Here is an 8,498-nt window from a genome sequence, read left to right as displayed (position 1 = left end):
ACTTTAATCTAAAATGTGAAAATCAGTTCAAGCTTCTTCTTAAATGTTGTCAAAAAATTGTGCCCACTGTCTTGCCCACTGTAAATGTGTAATAATATATGTACTAGCTAACACGTGTACATTTTACTGAGCTCAAGAAATTAAGTTATGAAAGAAGAAACCTGATGGTCTTCAGAGTACTAAATCGTTTGTTAAAGTCATTTGTTAAAAAAGCATCTTGTGAATGAAAAGATAATCACAGGAATGATGTCACTTGTATGTGCTCAAGGTTCAGAGCATGACTCAGTCTTAACTGTGGTGGGCACTGCCAGCTATGGACTGGGATTTAAGGTTTTGGGTGCTGTACAGCTTCCTAGCTAAGAAATGACAAGTAAAGTGAGCAGTAATCAGTATGCTGTTGCTTCCTGGAGTTGTACACATTCCCAAATAATCCAAATTTCCGTAGGGCCGCCATTGCTAAAGATCACCAGAGAAAGAGTGGCTTGTGAGAATAAATGAAGTATGTATTGCTTTAGACTGTGCTATGTCTGACCTGTGCAAAATGACTTGGTGTTAACGCTGTAGCTTGCCTTTTGCATAAGAAGGYTGGCTCTGTACTTTGGAATGCTGAATAGAAAATTAAAAATGCAGGCCAGTCTTCGGGAACATTTTACTTACWGTTTTAATAAACTTTTGTTTATGCCTAGAGGTGCCATTAAATTACCAGCCAGACATTAATATACAGTACACAAGGGATCTTGTATATAAGCAATGATTATTACTGTGTGACTCAGATGAAGCTTGCTGTGCACCCAGAAAGCTGCTGGACGGGAGGTGAGGAGGGAATACCTGTCTGGATGCAGAGTGGGGCTACTTAGGCAGTACTGGATGCCCTGGATGAGTTGGGCATGTTTAGAAAAATGTATTTTCCAAAACAGCAGCAGCATTACTCAAGGGGACAGTGGTATGTGATGATAAAAACACCTCTGCTTTCTTTCCCAAAATAACAAAAGGCAAGCATAGGGTGTGGGTGATCCTGGAGCTAAAGGTRCAGAGCATTTTTAAGCCAACTATTACTTTGGACCCCCTTAAAAAAGTAGTCTTTTTATGCCATTAAAGCATCTGCTTTAGCTGCTGATTCTGACTGTGCAGGGATGCTGGAAATGGTTAATTCCAAACACAGCTTGTGTTCTGTGCCACTGTCTCCAGAGTGAGAACAGCACCTAAAGGAGCAAAGACTGCAAGAACAAGCTGGAGTTAAACATGGGCTGTGGACACCACACTGGAAAGCATCTGAGTAACAGGGTGGAGAGAGAAAATCAGGGTGATGTGTCTTGCTGCAGGTCTTGTGATTGCATGRTGCACAGACAGGTACAACTTCAAATGCAGGATTGCGGGAGTGTTGTAAGTTCATCTAGAAGGAAGAAATTCAAAATCCCTCCAGCTCCTGAAAAAATGTATGCCAATTAATTCTGAATTGGGATTTTCCTTTACATTTGATCTACTTAAGAATGCACCACAAGGAAAGCTTCCTATGAGGAAAGCTTAGAAATGCTCTCAGGGAAAAGGCACCATCGTAACTCTCCCACTTCCTAAAGGGATCAGGGTAGAGCTCTGCTTAATGCACATCCTCTAAAGGAAATATAAGGCCCTACCCAATACAGCCTCTTTAGGTTCTGCTGAAAAAAAAATCCAACCAGATAATCCCTCCCTGTCTCTGCTCTAACATCCCTACTGTGCTTGCTGACTGTACCTACAAAAAATAAATTAGCTCCTTTCCCCATTTACTGCAGTTCAAGGCTCTGGCATTAAAGCCACTTACATGGAAGGAAAAGGGAGAGATTGGATGAGACCTGTGAAACAAACAATACAAAATCGCCCAAGGATGACTTGTGTGACATAAGCTGGRTAGATGTCAGCCAAGGAACACTGCTGCTTGGAAGTCTTTGTCAAACCCTGATTATGTTATAGGAATATTTCAATTTCACAAAAGAATATCTCTTTGCTTTCCCTAGGAATAGGAAAGAGAAGGCAGAGTGTCCCAGGAGCAGATTTGTTCAGCAGTGTCCTGGTACAGGCATGGGGCAGATGCTCAACATGAGAGCAGGGAGGATGAGAGGGTTTAGCAGCTGTATTGGTTGTGCCAAAAAGCAAGTGGAGGATGTTYGAGCCCTGGATGTGTCAGATGTGCAAAATTCCTCCCTCCTGGTTAGTGAAGCAGCAGTAAGGGAAATGAATTCACAGTGCAAGGAGAGTAGCAGGGCAGTAAGGCTTGGAAAGAAATAGCTTTCCCTTCAGGCTATGTCCCTCATGGTGCAGTTTACCTTGGGATAGTTTGGATACCAAAACTCCTGTCCCAGTGTCACTTTAATCCTCTGCTCCTGTGCTGTCTCCTTCTCTTTGTTTAAACAAGCAGTTTGGGCTCTACACTTCTATAGAGTAACAACTGCATCTGAAACTTTCATCAGATAGTGCTGACTTCATGATTTGTATCTGACTGTCTGCCAAAAATGGAGGCAGTCATGTTTTCCTTCCATTTGATGGTTGGAGGGGCCGTGTTTGTTTCCGTGGTTTTGTTTCTCATTTGTCATTATTTGCCAGCAAAACACAATCRTGTCCTTTGTTTCAGTTCAGCTTTATTCCCTTGTCCTCATGTGATATTGTTTTAGGCACAAAGCGTCCCAGTTTTTTTTAATACTTCATAACTTATTAATGCTGCAGATTGTGGGATGAAGAGTTGTCAGCAASCTCATTTATTATGTATTGACAGATATAATATCTGATTTGTTATTAAATAGCTTTTAAAGGATTTCTTCCTCTCTGGTTATATTTTCCCTAATCATTAAGCGTTTTTCCCAATAGCTCATCTCCCTTCATAACTCCATTTTTTTTTTCCTTTTGCATCTGCTTTCACATTTGATGTTTTTTCACTTAAACGTGAACCTGATCAACATYAGACATATCAGACCCCATCTATTAATGTGCTCTCATGCCCCTCTTGGAGATGCTACGTGGGAACATTCCCTTCAGGACTGACATGCAGCACTTGCAAGCACTTCTGTACCTGCAACATCACTTCCTAGTTCATTTTAAATCAGAAGGTGAGATAGGCTGGGATCAAATAACCATTTGCAAATACTGTGGAATTTACTTCAATGCAGGAAAATGATGGCACTGTCGAGTTACGTGTCTGTACGATTCCYATGGAGTGCACTTTGCTTTCCTCCRGACTGSTGGAGAACTGGGTCCTGGCCTGTGGGGAAGACAGGACACAGCAATGACCTGCAAAGATCCAAGAGGTGTGAAGCATCAGGTGCCACTGTGGTGATGAAGTCAAACTGACAAATCTCAGGAAAAAGCCTTCTCTGGCATTCTCCCTCAGGGAAGCTGGTGAATTGGCTCTGTTTCTTTCAATCGTTAAACTCTTTAGTAATATTAAAATCAAATGGGGCAGATGCAAGASAAATAAGGCTCTACCTTCTGTCCAGCTAAGAGAACACAAAGCTTGGACAATCCCTTCTTCTTGAAGAAGCTMCCTTCTAGAACTGAAGCTCCTAAAAGCCGGCTTTCAACCACCTTGAGCCAAACCTCCTGGAGATTTCTAGCAGCTGATYTCTCTGATGGCTGCTCCTTCCAAACTAGACCTTTGTGACAGGTACCTGATTTTAGCACTAGAGGGGCTGGGATGGGTGACTGCTCTCCTCTTTCTGTTTTCTGTGATTTGCACGCTCTTCCCATTTTGAGTAGTTAATTACTCCGAAAATGTTGTAAAATGTTTACATCTGCACATCTGTGCATCCACACCCAGGAATAAATCTTCTCCTTCTCCCCTGTAAAAATACAGCACAAATTTTTGTACTGAAACCTCTCATGTTGTAGATATTTTGGTGTGGTTATTATAATATTAGCAAGTTATTTTTGTTAGCCTAAGGAGAAAAAGATATAAAGGTATCACCGTGTTATTTCTGAAGTCTTGCATTTAATAAGTTAAATCCAATAGTCCATTGTGAAATTATCTAGGGAAGCTATTTCCTGTTCTTGCTTTCATTTATCAGGTATAAATATGTACAGCTTTCCATGGTTTTATAAAAATAAATTTTTTGTCTTATTTTTTTGAATTGTAGTTGAAGAAGCCCATAATTTGTATCAAGAGCACAGCTTTATTATGCCAATTTCTTTACTTCTTTTTTTTTTAATACAACCTTCTGAATACATTATAGACTTGCTGTCTACTGGGAAACYATATTTCTGTGAAAACGTGCTAAAYRTGAAAATTTCTCTAAATTTATATGGTTTCTTGGTAGTCTAGGAGGAGAGTCAAAAGAATATTATGAGTGGAGCATCAGAAAACTAGGTTCTAGGAAAGGAATCAGCAAAACCCCCACTTGTTGTCTTTTAAATTTTCTTCCTAATGCCTAGATTATCTCATGAAAATTTCACACTGAAAATTTCACTCTTAAGTRAAGGAAAAATTGCTTATTTGTTGAATAACTGAATATGTAAGAAGACCTTTTATTACAAGTTAAAGCCAAAAAAGTGTTATGCAGTTAAAGTCTCTGGGACAAAAAAATCATGCCATYATAGAAATAAAAAGATTCACAGAACCTTTCATCATCTCATAGCTTCTAGTTAGAAAAGCATACTTAAATGGGTGTTTAAGTCCCATGAAGTGCCCTTCTAAATTGAACTTGTACATAATTCCTACTACTGCTTTATGCTAAGGGTAGTAAGTCCTGTAGCTGGCAATACCTAAGTGTTCATAGGCATTCATGAATATTCTKTAGCAACAACCAAAAGATCCCATGTGGGTGCCTAAAGCAGTATAGGAACCTAAGCCAAGTCAGAATAAAGACTTGTAAATTCCCCTTCCATAAGGAAATCCAGCTAATGGGATCAGTACAGCAATCTCCTCAAGCGCCTGAGAAAATCCGAGCTCATGCCACTAAGTGCTTGTGAGAAATATAAATGTGTTGTAAACCGCCTCCCATATATTTCCACTTTTTCTCCTCAACTTTCCTATTTATAATTAACACCTCTCTTTATCTTGTTCGTTCTGAATATCTTTGTTCTTTTCAAGCTAAATTATTTAATATGATCTCTTCGTCTCGTTTAAGCTCCCTTTATCTGGTGATCCCCTCTCCTTTATATTAAAATCTCTCCTGTCTAAACGCATAATCAGATGACATCTGCTGCTCTGGAGCTTAAAAATCCTCACACATTCCCTAAAATAACTGTGCAGTTATTAGGCAGYGAGGTACGTGGTGCAGATCAGAGGCTGGGCACACAAAAGGAATAGGCTCCATATGGCATCTCGGCATCGGTTACAAACCACACAAGACTGATTGTTCAAAATGGGAAGCTCAGAAATGTCCAGTCCACTCCTGCAGCTTTGCAGACATGAAAAGCAGTCCCTGATCACATGAACAGCCCTGTTGGTTTCAGCAGGCTACCTGYGAGCAACAAAGACCTAGTGCCACTTAGCTACACATGTCACAAAGCTTTTGTATTATGCAGAAGGAAGCACAAGGGCCTTTGGAGGCAGGAAAGCATCTGGAAGCCTCGAGGTATGTTTGCAGTTGAACAAAAATGAAAATTTGGTCATGCAAAATCAGAGAGAAGGTAAATTTTCGTTCTTGTACTATGTCTATGCCACAGCTAAATATAGCCCCAAATGTTTTTGTACAGTGTAACAGAGACTACAYATACACATGTGCCAGACCATTCCAGGATCTGAGTCCTGGTATTTAATTAAAATACGTGTGTTATCTGTATGGGAACCTGAGGAGGAACGTGAAGTGCTGAGACAGTTTTGGATGACAGACATTGGATTGTCCTTCTCTAATAGCAACCAATGCCTGAATATGGATGATAAATTTCCTTATAACAACAGTGATTGATGTCTTGCAGACAGATTTTGAATGTGAAAATGTCCTGCTAATTATTCAATTCACATGTAGTGTTGTTTTCCCTTCTSTCCCTCTCTGCTCGGACAAGACAGSGYTTACAGAGTGCTCTCTTTTTGAAAASAGGAACAGTTTCATCTGCTTAATCTAAGGGATTTATATACTTGTCACAGTAGTAGGAGGATGGCTTTAAAAAATAAACCAGCTAAAATGTCTTTGTACAAGTTTTTCAATACACAGCTTAGARTATCTGCATATGATTTTAAAGATTACAGAAGAAGAGAGCCTCATGAACCCAAGTAGTTTGTATTTCAGTTGGCAAAAGGTGTWTATTGCAAACCGCAGATCTCTGGAAAAAAATTTAAAGACAAAGCAACCACTCAAAGCAAGAGTCTCATTAAAGCTTATCCTTTTATTTTGAGTATAGACAGAAGTTCTGTCTGATAACCATTTGTTTTTTTTGGGGGGGGGGGTTCTTGTTTGTTTGTTTGTTTATTTGTGTTTATATATATGTATTTCTTGAATGTTCTAAATGCAAAAACTGTGAGATATCTCTTAAGAGGAGGAAAGACAGGCTTGGGACTGTGCAGAGGAAGTGACCCTTTGGAGGGGAAATTGAGAAGCACCTTCCAGAGCCTAGGTCTGAACCTGAGGTTTCTAACTTTTGTCAKTTAGATCTGCTGCGAGCAAATATCTGAAATTTGTTGGTAAAATTAASTAGAATTACCTTGAATAGTGGGCCAGATTAGAAATTAATGATTAGTATCCACCTGCAAAGAGTGAGGSACAGGATTACCATGTAAAAACAATAATGCAAAAGCAGGGTAAGGCTGCTGTCCTTATTGCACGATTGAATTTTATTGTCAGACTGAGCATCCTCCATATCTGCCCCTTTTTTGCATCCCTCTGACGCTCCTGGAGGAATTGACACTGCAGCAATTTCATTCACTGTGAAATTTGGCTGCTTTTGACTTCTGAGTGCATAACTTTTGGCCTAAACAGATTATTTATGATGAYGTTTTTCCCTTAATTGTGCTGAAGCTGTTTATGCCTTCCAGCCCTGCTGGTGCAGCGTGAGGCCTTTGCATCTTGTAACACATCAGCCTGGCTGGAACCACCAGGAACAGGGTGAAAATTCTCCTTCCCATCTCTGTTAGGAGCTCCAGGGCTGTGTACAAATTCACAACAAAACCCTGGGAAACCATGGACATCTGCCTGGGCTCCTGCTGTGTTCAGATCAGAGGGCTTGTGCTCTTGCTGGTGTGCTTTCAGAGGCACMTAGGAAAAGATGTGCATGCTCTGATCCATGAATGGTGCAGATGTCCTCGAACGAGGGCCACCTGTGAGTCAGTATCCACAGAGAGATTTAATATAATTTATATGATAAACATTAACTCTACATCTTCATCTGATTTATCTCTCCTGTGTAGCAATCAAATCCTCCAAGTAATCAAATCCTACACTTGTTATAATCACAGCTTGCTCTAGACAAACACGTTATGCATTTATTTTCTCCCAAAACAGCCAACCCRCAGTGGCTGCACAGGGCAAATGCAGTGAGGTTTTGCAAGCTGTCTCTSTCACCCGAGATGGGAGCAAGGATCAACATGTACTCCAGTAAACTTTACTAAAGCAGCAAAATATGTCATAATTTTAAACCACACATTTTGGATCCGCTTGCAGGTGGCAGAAGGCACTTTCCCTCCCATAACCAAAAATTTCGGTTCTGATGTATCCATATTTGCACAAGTGAACTTCCCAGGACACGCAGGGATATACACCTTGGAGATCGCAGCYGAGCTCTCCGCTATAAACATTTCTTTCCTTGGTAGCAGAGAGCCGGAAGCCTGTGGCAAGGCTATTCCTTGAAGCCTGAATTCATCCGCAGAGGCTGAGCAGGATGAACTTCCCTAAAGGTTCAGGAATCACGCAGCAGAGCTGCCGTGTGTGCGAGACACCTGCGGGACGGGRCAGCCTCGGCAGCGCCGGTGGGAGCCGCTGGATGACAGAGCGTCTCCCGCTTCATTATTCCCTGCTAATGCGACCTGGAGTGCGGGGGCCGTGACTGGGCAGGGGCTGGGCTGCTGGATCCATCGGGGAAACGCCACAAGAGGGAAACAGGGAAAGGAAAGCGCSGGTGGAGCACCAGAATGAGGTCTGACGATGCTGTTTTAATGGAAATGCGTTAAACCAGGATAAACCGGGGAACTGGGGTAAACCGAGGAATGCCCGCCGCTGGGAAGTGGCTGGCCCGGCTCGGGACACGGGGGTTGGACAGAACGGACACGGAGGCGCTCCGTGCGAACTCCAGGGCGATTCAGATCCACGTGTTCCCGGCGGCGGCGGGGCAGCGCACACCGCTAACAAGTGCGTGAGGCGGCGGCGGCCCCCGCCCGGCCGGGGCTCCTCGCTCCCGAGAGCCGGGCTGSGGGGAGCGCGGCTGTCGGTGTTCGCACTGCCATTCCCGGTGCGCGCCCGCCCTCACGGAGCGATCCCGGATCCCGCCTCCCGCCCCGGCGCTTCCCGGCCCGCGCCCGCCCTGCCGCGCGTCAAACGCCGGCCGTCACGCGGGCGTTGTAATGTACCAAAACAGCGCGCACCGCCGCGCCCCCCCGC

Source organism: Malurus melanocephalus, unplaced genomic scaffold (assembly GCF_030028575.1).
Source record: "Malurus melanocephalus ecotype Western Australia unplaced genomic scaffold, MMel_1.1 scaffold_277, whole genome shotgun sequence".
Lineage (NCBI taxonomy): Eukaryota > Metazoa > Chordata > Aves > Passeriformes > Maluridae > Malurus > Malurus melanocephalus.
Note: the sequence above shows the minus strand (reverse complement) of the source record.